Genomic DNA, 26,954 nt, shown 5'->3' with positions numbered 1-26,954 from the left:
TAAAGTTAGAGCTGCATTTTGTTTTACCACACAATTTTTTTTCTTTATATTAATACAATAAAGGTCAAGGTTGAGAAATGTGGTAGAAATTTGTGTTTGAGTGTGAGTTAAGTGCACCGTACCCCTTAAATTCTCTTACAAAATTTGCTGTCAGTCCAGTGGTTTGCGTTACCCTTCACCTGTTAAGTGGGCTCCAATAATGGCGCCTGTAGTGATTACACACACTGAATCATGGGATAGCAAGATTGCTTGTCCTATCCTTCTTTTTACTATCCTTGTAAAGCCCTAGAGGGAGTGCTCACATCGTCACATGTGTTCCTGTGCAGACAGTACAGTACTGAATTCAAACAAAAAGAAAGTCTGCAACAGTTTCAAAAAAAGGTATGCTTAGGGGCTCCCGAGTGGCGCATCCAGTAAAGGCGATCCACGTGGAGTGCAGGATGCGCTCTACAGTCTGGACGTCGCGAGTTCGAGTCCAGGCTATTCCACAGCCGACCGTGGACGGGAGCTCCCAGGGGGTGGCGCGCAATTGGCCAAGCGTCACCCGGGGGGAGGGAGGGTTAGGTTGGCCAGGGTGTCCTCGGCTCACCGTGCGCCAGCGACCCCTGTAGCCTGGCCGGGCGCCTGCGGGCTTGCCTGTAAGCTACCCGAGAGTGGGTAGGCATGCTTCGCAGTATCTGAAGTGCAGCAAGCACATTTATTTGAAATTGAATGTCTGTAAACTGTAAATATACAGGTATGTCTGGGCTGGCTTTTGTGTTCCAACTTTATTTACTGTGAAACACTGTAAATGCACAGGCCAGTCCACAAAGTTTGCTGGACTTGATTTTTTCTAAGCGATTTAAACTTGCCATTAAAAAAGAATGCTAGTTATTTCACGTTTCTGCCATTTCAGATCAGTATTGTTATGAAATAACAAAACGAAACGCTGTTTGTAAGGCTTTTTTAATTACCTTGATAATTAAGGCACTAGAACAACATTTCTGTGTTTTTTTTTTTTTTTTTTTCAAGCTTTGATCGCAATGGAGCTGCATTTTTTGAAGATCTCAACGCGATTCATGTAAGCCCTTAATTATTTTCAATATTAACTAACGAATTGTGTTTTGGTGGGAACCCTAAAAATAGCACAGAGGAAGCTTCGCGCCCCCCCCCCCCCCCATCATAAAAAGCTTCCATCGCCACTGATGCCCACCACCTGCTAAGTAGCTGCGAAAAATGTGTTATCACAAGTGCAAAGTACATAACAGCCTACCACACAGTAAGACATAATACACAGCATTAGGACAATAACTATTTATTTTATACTCTTCACCCCACTTTGTCATTAATATATTTTGATTGCCTTCAGGCAACTCTAAGCCATTAATGCAGAGAAACAAAACACACACAGCTTGTGTGCTTCATAGCACAAATTAAACTAGAAAAACATAGGAACAATTGATTATTTGAAATATTATTAGAAAATGGATCAGATGTCCTTTAATCTGATTGGTCAATACAAGGGCTTTAATCTCTGGTAAAGTACCTCAATGTTATCTTGAAAACTAGATTTACACTGTTCCAAAGCAACCAGCCAGAAAATACGTAAATACAGTATTTGTGTATTTTAACTTTTTTCTACTTGATGAAAGAAAATCTCAGTTCTGGTACACACCCTCTGGATGTCGGTGTAGATCAAGTCAGCTTCTATACGTTCAAATCTATCTATTTAAATTCAGTATAGCAAATACATAAAAAAATAATAAAAATATAAATAGCAACTAGTCTCTGGTTTTAATGACGAGTTGAAGAAATCAAAACAACTGGATGCAGTCTGAGTACTTTCAGCAACTTTATTTCATTTTCAGCATATCACAGTAACTACAGGATGGTGCTCTCTTCTCTAACAAAGCCAGCTAGGAGGCTTTGAATAAACTTTCTGAACACACAGTGAACAAGTTACTGAACAAACAGTACTATCAGGATTAAAAGTAAGTAGCAGGGCTCCAAGAAATACAGTGTTACACCTGGGACCAAAAAAAAAAACATGTGCAAAAATCTCAATCCATCACCACCACTAACCCCCTCCCCCTCCCTAAAAAAGAAATCCTGATGCCCCCTCCCTTCTGCAAAAAATCTCAATCCGCCCCAAAACAAAATCCTGCCTAAGCCACTGGTTATACATCCCCACGTGTTGCTACAACTGTTTAAATAACGTACCTGTAATTTTTCTTTTCATTATTAATGTCCTGACAAATTTTTACACTTATAACTTTAAAGTCAGTTTTAAAGCTCTTTTCAAAATGGCCGCTCGGGTTTGAGATCTGTCTTCTAAATCACTGCAGGAAGAGTGATAAAAAATTAACTGGCTTTTCTGTTCTGTTCCGTACCACATCATGGATCATTATTGCTGTGTTACCTATTTGACAATGTGGGCAATAATCCTTGCATTATCTGTAAACTAGAGCGGACATTTTTGAAAAGAGCTTTAAAACAGACTTTAAAGTTATAAGTGTAAAAAGTTGTCAGGATGTCACACTGACATCCCATCTGATGCTGATAACGACTCTGCATCACCATGCTGGAAAGTGTTTCAGCCAATCAGAGTGCTGCATGTTTGTTCTTTCAGCACCTACACTGTCACATTAGAAAACTGCAATCAAATTGCATCACCTTTCTAAAAATGAATAAACACAGTGTTCTGCCATCAAGATAAGATTTGAAGTTAAGAATCGTACATCTTTTACTGGACATATATTTTATGAAGTTAATGTTACAGTGTAGCGATTTGCAATGCTGAGTAACCAAAATACAAAGCACATATTAACATCATTTTTAAAAATAAATTAGCGGTAGAGGTAGCAAGTTGGCACAACTTTAGCACAGCACATTAAATAATCCGTTTAGTGCTATGAATCTTAATAGAAACATTCAACAAATAATTACATTTAACCATCCTACAGCTGTGGCCAAAAGTTTTGCATCACCCTATAGAATGAAGCTTCATAAACTTGAATTAAACCTGCTGAATAATGTTACATTGACATGGAGAGAGAGTGATGACTGAATCACTGGACAGAGAGTGACGGCTTTCTAAGCTGCATGGAAACTAGAAGCTTTACAGTCCCATTTCTCTAAGAAACTAAATTAAAAATACAACTAAAAAAAGCTTTAGGAAAATCAGAATGCATTAAGGAGTCCTGTATTTGCTGAGTTGTTGTTTTGCTGTGTGTGGTTTTGAATGGTTAATACAGAAGTGCCATTGCCTCCAGTCTGGGGGCCGGTTGTGTTGTGTTCCACAGTGCCTGTTTCTGCTATTCCACATATTTGCAGTAATTTGTATATGACAGAGCAGCGCCTTATCGTGCAGCATGCAGGGTGAATGCTAATGATATTATTAAAGTAATTGAATTCCTGCTTTAATGAGAAGATTTGAGATTTGCTTCTTGGGCTTCATCCCAGCCCCCAGAAGCTTGCCCAGGAAACACTATTACTCAGTTGATATGTTTAGTTTATCATGCAAAGCACTTTATATAAAATAATGAAACATTACAAAAGTCTAAAAAGTATGTCCCATAATAAGAATGGGGAAATACCTTGTTTTATAGCTGTGATCACTGGTGAATTGGTTCCAAAGATGAGTATAAACACAAAACAATAGGCACTGTACATTAAACAATTACTCCTGAAGAAACATGGTTTGTGGGATTTATATTTTGGTAATTGCAGGACTACTAAAGCACAGCACTGTTTATAGTTTGGGTGGAGAGAACATAAATTCACCTGGCTTTAAAATATGAAGTAACCTATTAGTGCAGAAAAATGTTAAACAAAAATAATCACGAACACAAAACAAAACAACACAGGTCAGGCTGGGCAATTGCTGTCACTGTTCCTGTGTTACTATTTTCTAAGTTTCGTTTCTCTCGCTCCTGTCGCTCCTGTTGCTCCTAACACACCCACCCGAGGGTAGAGAGCTGCAGGTTTATATGCAGGTGACCATCTCCCGATTAGCAACAAATTAATTACTTAATTAAGTCGGGAAATGGCCACCTTCTGCACAAGGTTTTTAATTTTTTTAATTTCCTGGCAGAGGACAAGCACCAATCTCGTCTCTGCCAGAACACGATTAAAAATAAACAAAACAATAACAAAAACGGCGCATGGCTCTCGCCGTTATATTTAAATACAATAAATACAAAAACAATACCGATAGCGCTTCGCCGTCATATAAATACAAATAAATAAATCATAATACAAAACAATAATCTGCACAGGGGCGGAGGGGGAGACCCCGTTGTAAAAATAAACAAATAAATAACACGTACAGGGCTCCTCGCCCTGTTACATATATTAGCATCAGAGTGAAATTAAACTAAGGTCATATACACCTTATTGAAACATATGTTGCTATAAGACAGACTGCAGTACTGGATGTCAAAGTAGAAAAAGCCATATAATTTAATTAACAGACATGATAACTTTTTCAAAATAAGTAGATGGGGAGGGGGGAATGGCACAAGCATTTGCTTTAAATTAAAAGCTGTCTGGTTCAGTGGGGAAAAAAATGCTGTTTAATGAGTTCTGAAATGTCCTCCAAAACACAGCATCTGCCATGTTTAACCAACAGTATCTCCCAGCAACTGGAGATGCTTTCATTTGATAAAAATTGCATGGCCATGTTTGCATCATTAGCCTCCGGCACTTTTCAAATAATACTTTCAATTTAAGACCTAGTTGTCAGATGGGTTTATTCAACATTATAGCAATTTGACTGTCTTATTTACATCACATAGCTGGATATAATTGGAGATCTATGGACATAGATATGTTTTGAAAAACTTTAACCCCTAAATGCATAATAAAATAAAGCTTTGCTTTTCAAATAGACTCTTTTCTTACAGTAGTCTGAACAAAGGACGTTTTCATCTATTCAGCGCTTGGCAGACAGGGGTTAGTCATACAATTGCATTGCTTCTGGGTGGCCCGCCAACCCGGCAACCAGTAGCCTTGGTTCAATTTGAGCCTGCACTGAAGGCATTGGCTTTTACCGTTACACCATGGGACCATTTTGTTCAATTTTAATAGCATATATTCTACACATTTTTAACATAAGCTAAAATACTGTTTCTGTGTGTAGCATACAAAATGCCGTGGCGCTGTGTTGCATTTATGAAGGAAGAGAAAAAACAAACGTATTTTTTATCATAAGGACAAATAATGATGATAAACACTGTGATACAATGTAGAAAAGTATTTCCTACCATCTTAGTTTTGTTGTGGTAAAAAAAGGAAATGAAAATAAGGGTATAACGGTGAACCATATTAAAAAGTGAGTTACAGTGAATCTTTTTTTTTAAACCTGAAAGAAACTCACGTACAAGTGGTTAAACCTTTCCAAACTACTGAATTACTAAGCTTTTTTTTTTTTTTTCAGTATGCAACACCACCTACTTTTTTTTCAGGACTCTTTGTTGACATGGCATTATTACACGCTGTAGAAATCCATGTGCTTGAAAGGGTAGTGTTTCCTTTTTTTCCCCCTGCTGACTTAACCATGCAAATCATGTTATTGTTTGGATCCAAACACTTCCTAATTTGGTATGTACAGGCATCTCAGTTACCGTAGCACAAAAAGCACTGTGGCCATAACTGATGTGAATAGACATACATTTTGAGGGGCATTGCGGCAATTGAGAAGGGCACCCCGTGGCAATTGCCGCATGGCCGACGTTAATTTCAAGCTCTGTATCAGTATTCCTTATTCAACATTTTCAGACAAAAATATGAATAAATAATCTATACATAATTAAAATGAAGTGTAAAAAGGTGCCACAGTAGGGGTACGTTTTATTTCTGTGTCTAACATGTCAATGTCTAACATGGGTAATATGCATACAGAAAGAATACACAGTTAGGTCTGGATTGGTTGAACAGTAAATGGATAGATACAGACTAGTGGAAGGATGAAAAATGAATTATTCTCTTCACTGATTTCTTCGTGCCATGCTTATGTTTTTAATTTGCATTTTATCTCTGAGTTCCCATAAATAATGGAATGCGGTACTATAACTGCTTTTACTGTAAAAATGACATAAACAATGACAGCAGGTGGCAGACCATACCATTAAATATGAATCTGAATCTTGCTGTGGCAATTTCAGTGTTGCCGTTGAGCTTGACTTCAAGCCTTAATGTCAGTGGATATGATATATGTAGGTTGCACAGAGGGTATTCTTTTTTATTTAAAATTGGATTTACATGGTTTAACTTCTCTGTGCTACAGACAGTTGATGATCACTTTCGGTGCATGGTTGTGAGTAAATTAAATACTGAGTCAATACTCACTAACTAATATTTACTAGCACTTGAAATATATATTAAAAAAGGCAGCTCCTTATTTTTAATTCAAACTGAACACTAAAAAGCGAGTTCAGTTAAATTACTTTTCCCGGATTTAAAATCTTAATCTGTTTTTTTTAATTAAATCAATGTAACTTCACTAGCTGTTTGCATTTGGTAATTTCACTAGCTGTTTACATTAGCAATTAAATAGAATCAGTCTCAATCAAATTATGGAAGAAAAAACTAACGTGAACTTGTTTCACAATCAACATTTTTCCAAGAGTTTAACTGAATGGAGTCGGCTCAAAAAAAGGGACATCACGTGATCAAAAATAAAACCGGCAAACAAAAAGCCCTAGGCCCTAGGAATATCGCTTGTGCCAAACGTCTTTATTTATAGGAATGAGTCTATTTATAAACCTGGAGTGTTGGCACTCCACTAGAGAATGCATGTATAAAATGAATATTATATTTACATTTCTTACATCTCGTCATGAGCAGTAATCCCTTTCAAAATAAATACAGTGCATTTGCCACCCACAAAGCTCTCCAAAGTATTTAATACTTGCAGCAGTCATTCAGGGGAAGTGCTTGTCAAAAACAATCCTTACAAAAATATTTATCTTTTTATGTGGTGTTTTTGCTGAAATCAGGCCAGTTATTTTACTTTGCTTCATAACTGAATATATTGTATTTAAAGTGCATAATACATGCAGTATAAACATAATGTAAAGACACCACAGTGTTACATGTAAAGTTTAATACACTTTAGATCTACAGTACAATACAAATTACACAGAAACTGTAAGGCTCTGCAATGTTCTATCCCTTGTTCTTGTGTATTTTGTTGCCATCAAGAGGTAACAACTACTGTACTGCACAGAGTGCAAGATTTTGTTACAATGTATGAGAGAATTTTAAAAACAAAATGTTTAAAACAATGCTAGTATTTAATGTCTTTCTCTTGCAAACATTTCATGTTTTACAGTATGTGTCTTGTGGCTCTCGGCCATATAAGCAAATTTTGGAATGCGGCTTGTAGGGTCAGGAAGTTTGGCCACCCCTGCCCTATATCAAAGAAAGCAAAATGCAAATCATCGTGTACCTCTTATACTAACATATCCTCCTACAAATACAAAAAATCAATACATCATTCAAAAGAACTTTAATTTATGGCAGTAATTTAAAAAAAAAAAACTTGACACATTGTAAACTTTTGAGATGAACATTCTACCATGCCCCCACTTGGCTTTATTTGAAATTAATTATTAAAAACAAACAATTTACTGGACTCTATGTCATTTTAGCTGATGTCCGAAACGTCCAAAATACTTTTGTATTTATGTTGTACTTTGTGCACCTTTTTAAGCAATAGATCCCGAAGAAGAGGGCTTTATCGTCTGGTAAGGTCCACCTCGTGTCTTTAAATGTCCCGAGCCGAAGGGTTCTATTGCTATTAGAAAATTGATACGTTAAAAAAATAACATTGAAAGTTTTTCTATTATTTTTTTTTTTAAAGAAAATTGTGATTTGATACAGCACTAGTTTTTGTTGCTATTGAATACAAATGTTTTCCTCATTATTCCTGAGTAATGCAGTTTGCTCAGAATTCCAACGGTGGGCGCTTTGTGGGTATTTCCAATTGCCAAATAATACCTCAATCCTAAAAAAAATGCTTCTACTTACATGGAGCTGTTTATATCCTGATAACATTTACACTAACTAAGCAGTTAGTAAAACACAAGCAGACACTGTGCTGAGATCCAAAAATTAATTAATACATTAATTTTTCCACAAGGTAAAACTGCCTGTCCAGTGTAAGTTTTCAAAACTATATTGGTGTCTTGCAAAGCAATATTGCTTAACTTTTCTTGATACGTTTTCTGTGAAATCAAAACTTGGTTTTCAATCAATTTCTGGTGTGACCCAAATGTTGTCCGTTTCTCCTTTTAAGTGCAAGCACATTCAAAGCAAGTTCAGTATCTGTCTCAGCATCGTCACTGGACTTGTCATTTACTCCCATGTAACGTGCTCCTTTCTTCCTAAAGGAAGCGCGTTCAATGTGACCTTTTTTTTTGCCACAACAATGGCAGGCTGGCTCTTTAAACCAGCACTCTTCCTCATTGATTTATTCTTTCCACAACAGAGCAATTACTAGACTTATATTTCTGTGTTAATGTTAGCTTACTTATTTTAGGCGATATGTAGAGTTTCTGACAAAAGACGTTTTTGGATGGCTTCACTTCTCAAACCGCATACCAGTCTATCTCTCAGGGTGTCATTAAGATTTGTGCCAAACTCACAGTACTCTGTTAATTTCTTTAACACTGCTAAACATTGCACCACAGACCCGCCCTCTTCCTGGTTGCATTTGTGAAAATGAAACCTTTCAGCAAACCATACCAGAGGCTTGAGGGAAAAACGTGCCTGTAAATCTTGTACTACTTCTTCATAGCTTTTATCCCCAGGCTTGTCAGGCGCTGGTAAACTTCATAATAGACTACATATGTTGCCCCCAGTCACACTTCATAAAGCTGCTTCTCGCCTTTCAGTTGGTCTATCGTTTGCTGTGATGAAGTGTTCAAAATTAAATAAAAAATGTGTACATTACTGCAATTAAGTTAGTAGGTTTAGGCAGACCTGAGATTAAAAAAAACAAACAAAATCACTTAATTTACTGTTAAAACTAAAGATGATATGATTAAGGGGTTAATGTAGGAATGACAGGCATACTGCATACACGGCAAATTCATATAAAATAAAATTCATTTAAAATATGCTACACGTGTGTTTTATTATTGTAAGATAAATGTATTCATAGCTTAAATATGTTATTGTAATTGTGAACACTAACATTCGCTTATCCACATACACACTGTGTTGCATATCTATTGACTACATATATAACTGGATGAAATGCAGGAATCAGAATGTATCATATCTGTCTGTCTGTCTGACTTTATGGTCTATCCTTATTATCATGTGACACTACTATCAAATATGATTGGCTGGTATTGAAAATGTTGCCCTTGTGTTGCTTGAAAGAAAAATAGCATGTTTTATTACTCGTTATATTTCTTTCTTTTGTCTTGTCCTGCAAAACAGTTGTTGTGACTATTGTTTACTTTTTAACTATACGTCTGGTAATTAACTTATTAACTGTGTCAAACAGGTTTTTAAAATGTTTGTAGTATAAACTTTTGGAATATAAACATAATGTACTGTATGTTTCCTGACTTTCAATAATTTTGCAGTATGAAGAGAAAATCATACAAACGTTAGAATTCAATAAAACCATGAATAGCAAATCCACAATAACTAAACAAAAACAAAAAAACGTCTATAGAAAAACTAACTATATGGTGATAAAGCAGTACACGTAAAAATAATGGGGTGATGCAATAAATGTGGCTACCACTGTGTAAGCAAGCAAACAAACACATAAATAAATACGAGGTACGTACAGTCAAGTATACACTCCTGTCGATCTTGTCCTAGTATAAACTTCAAAATGGGTGTGTTGTTTTATTCACCGCTGCAAAGAAACTGGTGAGGCGGAAGTACATGCACCGGTGACTGGATTCAAACAACAGTTTGGTGACATGAATATGGCGACTAGTAGCTGGAGAAAACTTTGTACTGCGCTGGCAGGCAAGACTGTAACAGACTTGCTGTTGTCAGAAAGAAAGACATTTTTTGAATGTTAAAGATTGGGACCATTGTTTCAATGCAAAAATACACAGCGATGCAGCGACACCTGCAGAAAGACTTGCAGTCACACTGCACATAGTAACTGGCAAAACCCAGCAGTGTGGCCACAAGCTTCTGACTGCTCTCTTTACTGCTCTTCACAAATCTTTCATGCAGTTTTCTCCATTGGGCTTTACATTCTCCCCAGTCTGTTTCTATTTTTTTCTGACAAATACACAACAGCGCTATTATTTGGGCATCTCTATATTCTTTAACTAAGTGAGGGCTTATATAAAAGTGGATGTTTACGAACTTCTTCTATTTAACTATTGTTATTGTTTTTTTTGTGCAGATAGTAACATGCTAAATTAAATTTAACAGTAAATTCATACAAACGTTTTGACATGTTTTTTTTTTTATATAATGTATTTCTTATTATGCTACCCAGTACTCATTTTTTATGACTTAATTGCTATGACATTAAACGCTAAGGTTAGATAATAAAAATAGTCATGTTTACAAACTCCATTAACTTAAATTCAAATGACTTTGCTTTTGGATTTGACGACTTAAACGGAAGGGAAAAGTTCATAAATTAAAGGGATTCGTTAGGACTTCTATTATTTACCATTTCTTAAACGATTTGCTGTCAGAGTCTACTAAACTGTTTAATTTGATCCCCCCCCCACACTCCACATTGACATGGGGGGTTGTCCATGCTGTTTTGGTGAATCGCACCAGCTTTCTAGCCCAGTGAGTCTGGTGGCTCATCGGTGAGTTTAATAACAGTTCGTTGAGCATCACTTGTTGACTCTAACAACAGTTCAGTGACCACACAGTGTCACTGGGTGAGCAAACGGTGAATAAAACAACACGCCCAATATACGTTTTTTGAAGTGTATCATCGAATTTGGGGATACACATTTTTTGTTCCTATTGCCTAGCCTTATTCAAATACATGGCTCAGAAAGACTGATTTGATTGCCCCATGGCTTATTATTGCCATGAGACATCCCGGAAGAGAGACGACGTCATCTGTGCTGAGGCACCAAAATTAGAGCAGTGGCATGTTGGGGTTAAAAAAAGACCATCATTTAAGTGTACAACGGAGAAAAGGTAACGAGACAAACTTGTTTCTTTTTTGTGAAAAGTAACTAATATTATTACTCCCATTCAAAATCTAACTCGTTATTGACAAAAGTAATATTATTATCAAATATTACTAATATTACTGATCAAAATAGTTAATATTCCTAAAGTAAATTTGACTAACTGAAACCAGTCTCAAAATCCAAACTGGGCTTACAGAGTCCCAGTTCAAGTTGGTTTGTTCTCGGTCTGTGGCTAATGGAAACAGACTGGCCTGTTTCCAGTTTGGTCCTAGTGGCAGATAGAAAGAAGTCATTAGAAGAGTACAGGCCGGTCCCATGGAGCTTATTGTACTTTCCCTTCTGTAGAAACAAAAGTCATCATAATAAATGAGGTTTTCACAAGTTTGTACCATAATGGTCACGCAGGTTGCGATCCGTCTGATTCTAAATGTTCCAGGAACATCTAGCCCAGATATTCGAAGCGATGTGCAATCCCCTCGCAAAATTTGTACCCTTGCAAAAATTAGTGCTTTTGCACAAAAATTGATATTTTCCAACAAGGCACAAAACAGTTGCGCAAAGTTGGAAAATATCAGTTTTTTGCTCAATTCGCAAAAGTGTTTGTGCCTCGCAAAACCACCTGCGCATTCAGTAACAATATAGCACAAATGCACAAGAGCTATGAATGCGCAGAATTGGAACACTGCACGACAATGGACTGTTAACAATATCGTGCCAAGCAGCTATCATAGGTGTACAGTACATACCAATATTCCTCAGATGAGTCTACACTCAAATGTAACCTGCACATGGAATGCATCGGTAGCATTGGCACCCCCGAAGTTGCGTGCCCTCCCCCACAAATATATAAATAAGCTACTAAATGGAGAAATGAAACAACTGACCACAGGATAGTGTAGGCTATTCAACATATAACTTAAATAAAACTATATTGTAGCGACTTGATAACTGGATAAGTGTCAACATGAAGGAGATGGACAAAATATCTCTGTAGCATCAAACGCCACTCTTTATTTTACAGAAACACGCCTGCCAGCCGGTGTTCTGAGTAGCTCTGTGAGTTTACGATTTCTCTACTTCTGTATCCATAATTGACAGATGTCACACAAATATGAATACATGTTACCTGTTCTAATTCATTAACATTTTTTCACTTTCTTGTTTTCTGTTACAGTACCATCTGTTTTTTTTGTTTTTTTTCTTTCTCAGTATTAGCCGTGATTCCGCTTATCAAACCACTATTGCTCCGTGTCTGGACTGATCTGATTTTTGTAATGTGTTTTTTTTTTGTAAGAACTGTAAGTCACCCTGGATAAGGGCGTCTGTTATAAGAAAATACATACATTAACAACAACAACAACAACAACAATAATTAATAACATTAATAATCCAGCTGGAATCACCTGTTTTTTTTTTGTATTGGGTGTATGTATGTATGTATATATATATATATATATATATATATATATATATATATATATATATATATATATATTGTAACAGCAGCAGGAATGTGAGACAGCAGGGAGGGGGTTAAAACCTCCCTGCGAGAGAATGCACCTTTTTTGTTTGATTGTTTTGCTTTTGCTTAATTTAATTGTTTAATTGTTTTATTATTTAATTATCCCCTGCACCTGGGTAGTAATTAAGAATGGGAACCAGGTGCAGGGTATTTAAGAGGAATAGTCCGTTTACTCGGGGCTGCTGAGTAGAAGGAGGCAGAAGGAAGGTGCTCTGCTTCCGAGCAGTCCTAATAGTAAGTGCTGTGTTAAACCAGTTTGTGTTTGTGTTGGCAAGTAAACGGCTTAGCCGTCCTGCAAGTTAGTGAGGGCAAAACGTGTGTAGTAAGCGCTCCAAACGGAGTTAGGTTTTGTTTTGTGTATTTGTTTTATTTTTGTGTTTATTAAAATATAGCGCAATCGCGCTTAAAAAAACGCCATTTCTCTGTTCTGGGTCGTAATTTTAAAGGGGCACGAACCCGAGTGAGTGCAATCGTGTTACATGTGGTGGCAGAGTGTGTGGGCGCCCCTACGACCCTAGAAATGGAGAGTATTGAGGAGTTGAATCAATCGCAATACTGCTGCTCAAATAAAGCAGACCTCAAGAATGGAGAGACAGATGAGCGAGTGGGGGTTGGCACTGCTGAAGAAAAGGGAGCCAACAGAGTTGGAGCTGTTGCTCCAGAAATGGGAGCAGGCTAGCGCAGCTCCACAGTCTCCCGAGCCAGAGAGGGAGGAGCTGCTATCGCCGCTTCCAGAGCCCAGAGGAGAGAAGCCGCCGCTTCCGGAGCCCAGAGGGGAGGAGCCGCAGCTTCCGGAGCCCAGAGGGGAGGAGCCGCAGCTTCCGGAGCCCAGAGGGGAGGAGCCGCAGCTTCCGGAGCCCAGAGGGGAGGAGCCGCCGCTTCCGTGGGCCAGAGGGGAGAAGCCGCCGCTTCCGGAGCCCAGAGGGGAGGAGCCGCCGGTCTCGGAGCCCAGAGGGGAGGAGCCGCCGCTTCCGTGGGCCAGAGGGGAGAAGCCGCCGCTTCCGGAGCCCAGAGGGGAGGAGCCGCCGCTCCCGGAGCCCAGAGGGGAGGAGCCGCCGCTTCTGGAGCCCAGAGGGGAGGAGCCGCCGCTTCCGGAGCCCAGAGGGGAGGAGCCGCCGCTTCTGGAGCCCAGAGGGGAGGAGCCGTCGCTTCCGGAGCCCAGAGGGGAGGAGCCGCCGCTTCCGGAGCCCAGAGGGGAGGAGCCGCCGCTTCCGGAGCCCAGAGGGGAGGTGAAGAGCATACATCCACCACAGCCCCGACCACCACCCCTACAGTCCAGTCTGGCGTCGCTGCGTCCGGTCCTTCGCCCCTTGCTCCTGGACACCCTGTCGGTTAGCCTGGACCTCCCGTCACTAGACCTAGAGCCAAGGAGTCAGCAGAATCGGGCACAGTTCTCCACCTGGTCCCCTGCTCCGCTCCTCCCGGACATTGAGACGTTGCTACGCTGCTCCCAGATGTCGCTTACGCTCCCCCTGGTCACTGCTTCGCTCCTCCTAGGTGACCGGACGTCGCTGCACTGGGCCCCAGCTGCAGACCTCTGCCCGCTGCTGCAGCCTCCAGTGCCCCGGTTGTCGTTCCGGTCGCCCCTGACAAACCGGTGGGGTCCCTCGTCGCCGGTGCGCGGTCCCTACCTGGCTGAGCCGGGACGTGGACCAATCCACCCTCAAGTCCGCCCATGGAAGAGGGCGAGAAAGGACATTTATGGACTTGAGGGTGGGTGGTTGTGTTTTAGGGGAGGGGGTGGCCTTGGAATGGCCGTTAGTGTTGCACACTTAGGGGGGAGGATATGTAACAGCAGCGGGAATGTGAGACAGCAGGGAGGGGGTTAAAACCTCCCTGCGAGAGAATGCACCTTTTTTGTTTGATTGTTTTGCTTTTGTTTAATTTAATTGTTTAATTGTTTTATTATTTATTTATCCCCTGCACCTGGGTAGTAATTAAGAATGGGAACCAGTTGCAGGGTATTTAAGAGGAATAGTCCGTTTACTCGGGGCTGCTGAGTAGAAGGAGGCAGAAGGAAGGTGCTCTGCTTCCGAGCAGTCCTAATAGTAAGTGCTGTGTTAAACCAGTTTGTGTTTGTGTTGGCAGGTAAACGGCTTAGCCATCCTGCAAGTTAGTGAGGGAAAAACTTGCGTAGTAAGCGCTCCAAATGGAGTTAGGTTTTGTTTTGTGTATTTGTTTTATTTTTGTGTTTATTAAAATATAGCGCAATCGCGCTTAAAAAAACGCCATTTCTCTGTTCTGGGTCGTAATTTTAAAGGGGCACGAACCCGAGTGAGTGCAATCGTGTTACAATATATATATATATATATATATATATATATATATATATATACACATACATAAACCTGGGGGGCAGTTAATTAAACTTAAATAAAACGGGCTGAATGGGCAGTGGAATCAGAAAGAAGCACCTTTCGTACATTAACTTTACATTCAAAATGCCAACAAAATGTACCAATACAGTAATCAGTAGCCTTGCCTACTACTGTATAAGCAGTGTCTTTGATATTGAAATCTATGTGATACAAGGTAAGGAGGTGCAAACTGTTGCCTCATCAATCTAGGGTTGATATACTGCTGTATGTGTCTATTAAAGTAAAGCTTTCCTGCATTATACAGGTAGTTTAGTATCTGCCAGCTCAGTCTATGTTACACACTGACGGTATGCACTATGATACCGTGCTGTACTCTTGATTCTGTTTTGGGAGTTATTCTTTCAGCACCAAGAAAGCGTGCTTGGGAAAGTGATTTGTTTTCTTTCGGTCCGAAAGAATGATCATGATTGCAGCTTCCCTTTTTTATAATTTTCAAACATGTATTTTAAACTAGTGATGCTGCGATCACAATCGTTCTATTGAATATAATCATTATATAGATGTGGACGGAACCTTGTATGATGGCTGGGTGTTTTCCATTATTGTAGTACCTCGGAAAGCTCCTGCATTTCACTTCAGTGATTGGGTGAGTGAGTGCTGGAGTGATGTGCGCGGAGTTAAGGCTTGCTTTTTAAACGCATTATTTTGTGCCTCGCAAAACTAGTTTTGTGCTTGGTGCATAATTTCAAACATGGCAGGATCTTGCAAATTGTCACTCCCACCAAATTGCGCTATGCATACATTATATTTGTGCACAGCGCAAAACGGATTGAGGCACCCAAACAGAAGTTTCGAATATGGCACATTTTGCACATTCGCGCATAACTACCATTTGCGACGCGCATTAACCCTCTGCGCAGTGCGCAAACCTTTCGAATATCTGGGCCCTACTCTTTAAATAGCATTTGTGGTATAGAATAGTATTTCAGTCTTCCAGATTTGAGACTGAATAACAATATTGTATTCTGGTAGTTTGGAGTACAATTGTTATTTGCTATAACATTAGGATTAGGTTTAACATCCTGACAGATAAACAATGTGCAATAGCAGTTTATGTTTTATATAAAAATCAAGACTGTCCAAAACAGGGTTTGCAACACAAAGCTGTTTCCTTCAAGGCATAAAGTTAATTGATTGTGTTTAATAATAAGGGTTCCCTATTTGAAGCACACAATAATAATGCTAAACAAAAAGCTGATATAATAAGAAGCAGTTGGCTGTCGCTGTCTACATTTGAAATATAATAAGCAATTTTATGGTAGGTACAGTATATATTGCTTAACGAGTCTTAGCACTTAGGGGACTAAATTGCCAACAAACTCTTCTGTTTGTTTTGTAGAGGTGCTCTGTCTTGTTTGTGAATTAATAGAGGGCCTCACTCACCAATTATTTCTATCGATTGACTTACAAATCCTAAATGAACCCTGTAATTAATGTATCTAGCACACTGGGCATTTCATTAGATGTCCTAATAACATACCACTGAGTTGTTAAGTAGCTACACAAAACAAAAACACCAGAGAACGACCAGGGGAGAAATATGCATTAATACGCAGAATTCCCCAAAAGTTATTTTTAAATACCTACATTTTAAGAATGTCAGAATGCTAAAATTTCACTTTCACATGAAATGGCAAATGCTTATTATGAAACTTGACCATGAGTTGTTCGGTTTGCATCAACATATGCATGTACTCCATCATTTAAAATTATTTGTTTATTTAGCAGACGCCTTTATCCAAGGCGACTTACAGAGACTAGGGTGTGTGAACTATGCATCAGCTGCAGAGTCATTTACAATTACGTCTCACCCGAAAGACGGAGCACAAGGAGGTTAAGTGATTTGCTCAGGGTCACACAATGAGTCAGTTGTTGAGGTGGGATTTGAACCGGGGACCTCCTGGTTACAAGCCTGTTTCTTTAACCACTGGACCACACAGCCTCCTAAAATATGAATAAGGACTACCAAAATACATTTATCAATGTCAAATCTCTGTGGACATATTAGACATTTACTGTACCTGTGTTTAACACAATCGTTCTACTTAACAGAAATCAGCGTTTAAAAATAAAAAAAAATCCCTACTCATCCGGCTGTATATTCTTAATGTTATATTTCCTGTTGACTGAAGTAGCATCTCATGGACAATGTATATTTTTAGTGAATACATTCAGTAACCATATAGGTAGGGCTTCTGATTTTCTGTGCTTTACCCAGACTTCTCTACTGTCCTTTAAGAATTATATTGATACCTGTTAAGCCATTTGTGTATCTCAACCACAACTAATTAGCGTGTTAATAGTAAAATTGATGTAATTTATAAGAACATAAGAACATAAGAAAGTTTACAAACGAGAGGAGGCCATTCAGCCCATCTTGCTCGTTTGGTTGTTAGTAGCTTATTGATCCCAGAATCTCATCAAGCAGCTTCTTGAAGGATCCCAGGGTGTCAGCTTCAACAACATTACTGGGGATGGTTCCAGACCCCCACAATTCTCTGTGTAAAAAAGTGCCTCCTATTTTCTGTTCTGAATGCCCCTTTATCTGATCTCCATTTGTGACCCCTGGTCCTTGTTTCTTTTTTCAGGTCAAAAAAGTCCCCTGGGTCAACATTGTCTATACCTTTTAGGATTTGAATGTTTGAATCAGATCGCCGCGTAGTTTTCTTTGTTCAAGACTGAATAGATTCAATTCTTTTAGCCTATCTGCATATGACATGCCTTTTAAACCCAGGATAATTCTGGTTGCTCTTCTTTGCACTCTTTCTAGAGCAGCAATATCCTTTTTGTAACGAGGTGACCAGAACTGAATACAATATTCTAGGTGAGGTCTTACTAATGCATTGTAAAGTTTTAACATTACTTCCCTTGATTTAAATTCAACACTTCTCACAATATATCTGAGCATCTTGTTGGCCTTTTTTATAGCTTCCCCACATTGTCTAGATGAAGACATTTCTGAGTCAACATAAACTCCAAGGTCTTTTTCATAGTTCCCTTCTTCAATTTCAGTATCTCCCATATGATATTTATAATGCACATTTTTATTGCCTGCATGCAATATTTTACACTTTTCTCTATTAAATGTCATTTGCCATGTGTCTACCCAGTTCTGAATGCTGTCTAGATCATTTTGAATGACCTTTGCTGCTGCAACAGTGTTTGCCACTCCTCCTATTTTTGTGTCGTCTGCAAATTTAACAAGTTTGCTTACTATACCAGAATCTAAATCATGAATGTAGATTAGGAATAGCAGAGGACCTATTACTGATCCCTGTGGTACACCACTGGTTACCTCGCTCCATTTTGAGGTTTCTCCTCTAATCAGTACTTCCTGTTTTCTACATGTTAACCACTCCCTAATCCTTGAATCCCTACTGTGTTCGGTTTCAGAATTAATCTTTTATGTGGGATTTTGTCAAAAGCTTTCTGGAAATCTAAATAAACCATGTCATATGCTTTGCAATTATCCATTGTCAATGTTGCATCCTCAAAAAAGTCAAGTAGGTTAGTTAGACACGATCTCCCTTTCCTAAAACCATGCTGACTGTCTCCCAGGATATTGTTACCATATAGGTAATTTTCCATTTATGTTTTTTTTTTCTTCTGTGAAACAACTAAATTGGCTTTTAAATTAGCCAAGCCTTATTTTTTGATAAACAAGCAGAACATACAAATGAGATCACAGCATGTTAATGAGTGACTAATCTTCATTAAAACTATAATGAAAATTGTGAATTTGGTTGCTTTTCTGCATGAGAATCCACCTCTAAGCAACATGTCATCAGCAAGCACATAAAGGCTCCGTGTGTTATTCTCTCATGTCGCTTCTTTTGTTTCGGCCACTCAGTCAAGCGCTGGGCAGCCGAAACGGGAGTTGGTCCCTTAGAGTCTGGAGGAAGGGCTACGCTCAGCCATGGATTGCCTGAGGTTTCCCCCTAAAAATGATATGTGAGTGAGCGGTTCATATTTAGTTCTGCGGGGTGTGTGGTCAGGCTGGAGAGGCTGGGCTTGTGTCAGCTTTCATTTGCATTAATTTTTCAATATTTGGTGGGGTAGGTGGCATGTGCCACTGTGGGGTGCGTTAATCATTATTATTTTTCATTCATGGTTTGGCGACCTCGTCTTTTGTGGGGAGGTGGCTCTTAGCCACTTCCTAGCTGCAGCACTGGGATGCATGTAACTGTTCATGTTTTTCCTGCCGGCCTCACGCAGGTAGCCTTTGCGCACCCATGGACGAGGCTTCCGGCCAAATTTATCATTCACTCTGGCCCTGTGCGCCCATCACAGTTCATTAAATCATCTACAATTGCAATCAATAAATCACATCCATGGCGGATTCTCCGTGCTGAAATAAAGTATTTTATGCTGTAGTACAATCGTTCTCCATGACTGTATTTACATTGATAAAGAGGAGTCACTTCTGCTTTGAAATGAAAAAAATAAGCCTACCTAATAGGTAGTATATGTCCCAATCAGTCTGATCCTTTACATACGAGGTCAGCATGCTCTTTAAAGCATGATTCACTTGTTTTGTGAGAACAGACTGTGGGTGGTAGGTAGAAGTATACCTTGCTGTTATTCCCCATTTTAGATGTGGGAAACAAATTCAAGCCGTTGTCATAAAATAGAAATTTCCTGCACTAGTACCTCAGCTGTTTTCTTAGCTGTTGCATTCTGTAAAGGAACAGTTTAACCCATTTTGAGAAATAATCAACAGCAGCTAACAGTTGTGTGAATCCCTTTAGGCTTCTAGGGAAAGGCCACAAAAGGTAGATTCCCAGCATTCCCAGGGTTCTGCAGCCTCTCTGGACTGCAGAATCTAGAAAGTGGTAAGTTTTCAGGTTTATATCTTTGACATATTTTACAGTGTTTCACATATCTGCTGACATCTTTGGCCAAAAGGCTACTTCCATAATTCTTGTTATGGTTTTATATCTACCCAAGTGTCCTGGTAAGGGGCTGTTGTGATATGCCTGCAATACTTAATACTGATCTTAATGTCTGGGGTACATACATTTGGTACGTATTCATCTCCCAAATGGTTTCTGACTGTACAATAACTTTGACATGGATAATGACATATGGATAGCTGCCAGTATCAGTCTGATGGTCCTTCCTGACAGCCTGGAATGGCTCATCTCCTTCATCCTCTGCATCTCCATCAGCGCAAATTCCAAGCACTGTAACATGGCTATGTTCAATTTTGGACAAGGCATATGTTGCCTCATGTAACTTCCCTTTCCTAGGTGTGAGGGTGAAGTAACTGGTGAACAATTAAAGGTGGAAACAAAGGAAACTGATGAAGACTTGGCTGGCATATTGACCTTCCAGAGGACTTAAGCTTTTAAGGAACATGAGGCAGGCCTTCATGTTCCCCTGAGAGATGCTACAGTTGCCTCTACTGTGAGACAGATCATGGAGTGCCTTATAAAGGAGTTGTTTATCCAATAGTAAGTATGTCTTGTTTGTATATGTATTGATTTAAATTGTGTACTATAATAGACATTGTATTACATATACATTTTTTTGTAGGCTCTCCAAGTATTTTTGTGTTCTAATTTTAAAACAATTTGTTTTTGCAGAAAGAGGACACATCTTTGTAAATGCCTGAGTTCACTCTAAAACCATCCATTGATGAGAATGGCATATAAGGTATGTATTATTGACTAAAATGGTTTAGGGGTCCCCTACTATTAGCAAAATCGCTTTATACTGAATGAATAACAGACAGCTTTCAACATTAAACAGAAGTTCATTGTTTTATTTTACAATCAGTACAATCTACTTATTTTTTAATTGCTTTTTGTCTAGTTTTATTTAATAACATTAATGCAGTCTAATATTGTATAAGACAACAACAAAAAAAGACGCTGGATATTAGTTGAAATGTTTTTAATTTTTTTATTAAACTGAAATGCAGCTCCCTCTGAAGCTTATTGAAATCTTGAAAGCCGACTGCTGCAGCCGAAGGAATGGCTGAAGGGCATCAGAGTTCTCCCTAATGATGTGGCGTAGGCGTTGGGATTGAGGAGCTATCACCAGCTCCTTGTAATGGACTTTGGGCAGGAGAACTCTGTGCTGGCCTGGTCATTTTTCCGTGGTTGACCTCTCGGCTTATCCTCCCTTTGCTCTTTCCTTCTAGGGCTGTCGATGTGACAGAGGTGTGTTGGTCTTCCTCCTCCTCTCTCTGTTGAATGGGATCTACAGATGAAACGCCAAACAAAACAAAGAACCAACATTTTGCTTGTATATATTTTTGTTGTTTTTGTTTGTTTACTTTATAAATAAAACATGTACATTGGGCTCTATTCATTATTAATTGTCGTTGTGTTTGTGGTTTTGTGATACTCCATCACATGTGCTTTTACTATGCATTTATTAAACAAAACAGAAAATGAATGCTTTTGAGAATGTTTGTTTGTTTCTTTGTTTGTTTTTTAATTAATTGTATATATGCTTACAATCAATACATGAATTAAAGAAAAGCAAATATACTGAATACATATACAATTATTTTAAATGGTGAGGTCTTAAACTATATAAGCCAGTTACACCAATTTCACTGGCTGGAAAAAACGATAATGTTTCAATAACATTAATTATATATATTATATATATATATATATATATATATATATATATATAATGAGGAGAAAACTAATTACCTGCAGGTAAGACCCACTTCTTGTCCTCCTCAACCCAGTATACTCTCCCGTTGAAGGGTGGATGAGGCGATCTCCTACGCGGATGTCAGTGGCTGGCTTTTGGAGGGACCCCCATCTGTAGAAACTGCAGCCCGGTTAGCACGTGATAATTTGTGTTTGCTTCTCTGCTGGACATCGTTGAACCATTTTTGGCACTTTTGTGCAGTTCTTTGGATGCCAAACTAAGAAGCATTCATAGATGCAGCTATTTGTTCCCATGCCTCTTTCACCTTATTTGCCCTGGGTGCTTGATGTTTTGTGCCATATAATACTGTTCTCCTTGCTTCAACCTCCTGCTAAAATATCTAGGCCTGTGGCATGAAGTGTGCCTTTCGTTGTCTGCAAGTTGCTTGTGTGCTGCCAAATTCCACTTCAGCTGCGATGGTGTCTCTTCCATGTTGGATACAGATAACATTGAGCCAGCGCTGCTTATTCTTTTTCTCAATTCAAGATCACTGAGCATCCTGGTGCCAGCGCAAACACCTTCTTAAAGGGAATGTTACTGACTCATGATTGGGCATCAGATTTCACCTCCCACTAGGCAGTGATTGGTGTAGCGCAAAGACACTGTGTCGGCTCTAAATCTGATCAAAATCTCTCTTGGGACAGGCCACATCCTGCAGCGCCAACGCAATGACTTTGCGGCTGTGCTTCGCTTAACAGGGAAACAACAGCCACTCCATATTTAATGTGTCATTTTTCAAGCCAGCAGAAACATGACTCCTCTAAAGTCCATCCAATACTTTCAAGAGCTTATTTTTTAACTATAATATGTGAATAATCTAAGAATTCAACTAATTCTTTAAGCAGTTGACAGTGAGCTAACGGGTCTCTATGGGTCTTTTTATTTTTGCTTGATCGCTAATGGGTAGTTTTCAACTTTTACACTTTTTTGTTAGTTTTGCCTTTTAAACAGTTTAAAATGTAATAAAAGTCATTCAGAAGACGCCAGAAGTCCAACATTGATAACATTTAAAACAATAAAACACACACTACAGGAAAATTGGTTTGATCCATAGTCAGCACTGCACTATTTAGCTAAAGTTAGCAGCAATGGGACTGCAACAGAAGATGCTGGGCAGTTTGGAGACTACAACAAATGATTATCTGAATATAGGCTAGGCAGTTGTTAGTTTAATTTGTTTTTATTCTCTATTAATTCACTTATATTCATTGAAAAAAGGCAAGATGGAACCAGACAGTTATTTATTTTTAATTATTTTAAATAAGAAGGAAGTTTGTGTTACTGCGGGGCCATGAACCAGTTTAAGTTCAACTCTAAATAATGTGTTGTTACTTTTATTAAGCACAAGTAATAATTTGCAGTAGTGGTATTTCAAACTTGTATGTATTGCAATTAATTTGCAGCTTTCACATTGAAGCTTATTGTGTACTACTCATTCAATCAAACCAAAAAGGAATTTGCTTGCATCATTTAAGATGTTTTTCAAGTCAACTAAGCTTATTGTGTATAAAAAATGACAATAGAGTTGCAGTCCTTTTGCAGCCAGTGTCATCTTAAAGGCACGTACCTGAAATCATAAGGTAATTAAAATATTTTGATTTATATTACTCTCCCCATCATTCTATGCAGCCCTAAAGATAACACCGTGTAACAAGTTTTTTTTTTTTTTTTTTGGTTCCTGGGTAGTAAGTTTTATTTCCTAATTGCTTATGCCTCAAAAGTATAGAAAATGGCTATTATTCCCCACAAACTTTGCTTTTGTGACCAGGACAGTGATATTTTGAAATTTACCTATTTTCCAGAACATTCCAGATAGATTCAGTGCTAAACTTGGAGTAACTTCTAGAACTTTCTAGAACTTCCCAGTAATATAAATAGTAGTATAAATACAGGGGCCTTAAGCCCACCAGTTCAGTTTAGTTCCAGCTGCCTAAGTGGATACATATCTGCATTTTTCTGAGATGGCATCAAGGTCATAGGAGACTTCAAAATGGTGGCATTCCTGATGGGTCTCCAAGGCAGTTTTACCAAGTTTCCCTGCTATCTTTGCCTTTGGGACAGCAGGGACACCAAGGCGCACTACCACAGGCGGGACTGGCCACAGCGGACCGAGTTCTCTGTGGGGAGGAACAACATCAAGTGGGAGCCACTGGTGGACCCCCGGAAGGTGCTGATGCCACCACTGCACATCAAATTGGGCCTTATGAAACAATTTGTCAGAACTCTAGATAAGGAGTCGGCAGCCTTCAAGTACCTTCAAGACTTCTTCCCTAAGCTGTCTGAGGCAAAGGTCAAAGCCGGTGTCTTCGTCGGACCATAGATAAAGAAGATCCTGGAGTGCAATGAATTCCCCAAGAAGCTCACTAGTAAGGAGAAAGCGGCTTGGAACAGCTTTGTCGCAGTGGTTCGGGGCTTCCTGGGCAATCACAAGGCCGAAAACTATGTGGAGCTGGTTGAGACTCTGGTGAAGAACTACGGCACAATGGGCTGTAGGATGTCCCTCAAAGTCCATATCCTTGATGCTCATCTTGATAAATTCAAGGAGAACATGGGAGCGTACTCGGAGGAACAAGGCGAGCGCTTCCACCAGGATATACTGGACTTTGAACGCTGCTACCAAGGACAGTATAACGAGAACATGATGGGAGACTACATTTGGGGGCTGATTCGTGAAAGTGATTTACAGTATAATCGTAAATCTCGAAAAACTACTCACTTCTAAATCTTTTGTAGTCATTTTTGTATAACTTTAGTATAAATACATGTTAATTTGGATTCATATGTTGTTTTTTTCTGAATTTATGTGACTGAAAAGACACAAATTCGCCCGTTTTCTCATTGGAAATAGGTAAATTTCAAAATATCACTGTCCTGGTCACAAAAGCAGTTTGTGGGGAATAATAGCCATTTTCTATACTTTTGAGGCATAAGCAATTAGGAAATAACACTTACTACCCAGGAACAAAAATTGTGTTACATAGTGTAATGTACCCGATCCGAAGCAAGTGCAAAATATAAATATTTTAAAACTAACAAGAAATGACTTGGTTGCAGCAGTTATATTATTGTTTTAAGTTATTTTATTATGGGCAAACCTTGCCCTCTAACTCAATGGACCATATTTAAAAACAAGCCCAATGGCAAAGACACACATTCTTAGAGGAATAAGACCATTTTAATGGTATGAAACCAAAAACCTCTTGACTTCCTGCAACTAAGTGTATACTGATAAATGTATACTGTTGAAATTGTTTTATTCAGCAAAAAAAGAAAATGTCTGCATTTGCTTTAGAATTTTTTTTTTTTTACTGTTGTAAACCAGTGCTTCTGACATGGCATGTATTTTCAAGAATAATGACCTTCAAAAGAACAGTACTTGCTTTTCTTTGTTTGTTTAACACTTTTCTTTAATAAACTATATGTGGGAATTGTAGGTGTAACACCGTGCAGAGACACCATTGGTACTGGTTGTGTCATTTGGTGCTACTTCCATGTATTTGTAATTAATGCTGCTCAGTAAGTACATATTGAACATTGTATGCTGAAACACCTGCCCAATTTTATAGGTTTGCAATTACTAAAACCACAACTTCACAACAGCAAGGTTTGATTGGTTTCTTAGAGCTTCTTAATTGAATTTTTTTTAAATAAATACATTTGCCTCTCTACTCTCAGCAGTTAGTCCTTCGTTTGTCCCTGTGACAGGCTAGCTGCAGGGATGACATCAGGCCAGAAAGAATCACACACAGACAGGCAGTTCTTGGGTTCAAACTGAGACGCTGTTGCACTCAGTGTTTTAATAGCACACAGAAAATAAAAAGGTTGAACAAAACAGAAAACGGGACATGGCACTTGAGGCCAAAATAAACAGACAAATAAAACGAATAGACACTAACAAACAGGGTGGACGAACGCTAAACACAAAACAAGTACCGTGCTGGTGCTTCCTGCATGTTGTAGCAATTATTTTCTATGATTTCTTTTTAGTTTTTACCTCCTCTCCACACCCGTTCTCCACTCACGAACACACAACCCCGAGTGAGTAAAACGTGCATCTATATATACTGTTGTGCCGGGATTCAATTACTAATTAATTATTGACTTGAATCCCAGCATGTGAACTAATTCTGTGCAACGCCTTGCTCACATATTACATACTTTAAATGCACGTGAAGTGAAGTGCAATCCCTGGGCCTAAATACAATTATACATTTTATATAACTCGTGCTACACACACCCATTTATATCCCGTGCAGCAACTACAATACACCAACATTTACACTACATACAACATAAAACACAAGAATATACACAGGGGTGGGGCATATACCCCTCCTTGTGCGCAGCACACATGGCCTCAATGGCCACCTCCCCCCTTAAAATCCCCAAAGTCTTCCCCATGCTCCAGGGGTGGGGACGGAGGCTTCCACTGGCCCACAACGGGCAAGGTTGACCTTGCGCAGGCCGGCTCCCCCGACCAAGGCAATCCCGGCAGCCGAACAGCTGCTTAGGGGGTGGTCTCCTGACATCCCTCCTTCTTCGTATCTGGCAGCTCCCTCTTCTGGGGCTCCGGCCACAGTATCTCCGGCAGCGAAAGTGCTGCTGGGGAAGGTGGTCTCCTGACTTCCTCTCCTCTCTTCATAACCAGCGGCTCCCTAGCTGACAGCGTAAAGGCTGCCAGCTTACCGACTGGCAACAGAGCCTTTAATGGCTTCCGGCCTGGCTCCTCCAGCCACAGCACATCCCCAGAGCTGGCGGCGACCCCTGGCAAAGCGGAGCAGCAGGCAACCCCAGGCGATGCGGAGCAACAGGCAGCCCCAGGCGATGCGGAGCAACAGGCAGCCCCAGGCGATGCAAGGCAGACATCCTTGGGCGAAGCGAGGCAGGCATCCTTGGGCGAAGCGAGGCTGGCATCCTTGGGCGAAGCAAGGCTGGCATCCTTGGGCGAAGCGAGACTGGCATCTTTGGGTGGTGCAAGGCAGGTATCCATGGGCAGTGCGAGGCAGGCATCCTTGGGCGGTGTGAGGCAGGCAACCCCAGGCGGTGATGTGAAGGCATCCCCGGGCAGTGACGTGACGGCATCCCTGGGCGGTGGCCAACTCAGCTGTAGCTCCTCTTGTGGTGGAGGTGGGAGCGGCAAGCAGTCCTCCCACATTGGGGGAGGCGAAACCACCATGTATTCACCCTCTGCTGGTGGAGGTTGGGGGGCAGAGGCAGCTCCTGCTGCTCTGCTCCTGCCGTTGAAGGTGGTGGAGG

General features: G+C 39.7%; 1 protein-coding gene and 1 long non-coding RNA gene across 3 annotated transcripts in view; both read left to right on the top strand.

The window, feature by feature from the left end:
* LOC131737430 (uncharacterized) overlaps positions 1 to 21,327 on the top strand; it is a 40,834-nt gene extending 19,507 nt beyond the window's left edge. Inside the window, exons 2-4 of the long non-coding RNA XR_009329029.1 lie at positions 20,276 to 20,479; positions 20,612 to 20,681; positions 21,172 to 21,327. This is a non-coding gene — a long non-coding RNA (uncharacterized LOC131737430). The remainder of the gene's footprint in view (positions 1 to 20,275; positions 20,480 to 20,611; positions 20,682 to 21,171) is intronic.
* Positions 1 to 26,954, top strand: part of LOC117420735 (serine-rich coiled-coil domain-containing protein 1-like) — a 651,306-nt gene that overhangs the window by 177,894 nt on the left and 446,458 nt on the right. The window lies entirely within an intron of this gene.

Source organism: Acipenser ruthenus, chromosome 1, assembly GCF_902713425.1.
Source record: "Acipenser ruthenus chromosome 1, fAciRut3.2 maternal haplotype, whole genome shotgun sequence".
Classification (NCBI taxonomy): Eukaryota; Metazoa; Chordata; class Actinopteri; order Acipenseriformes; family Acipenseridae; genus Acipenser; species Acipenser ruthenus.
This window is presented reverse-complemented; position numbering and strand designations above follow the sequence as displayed.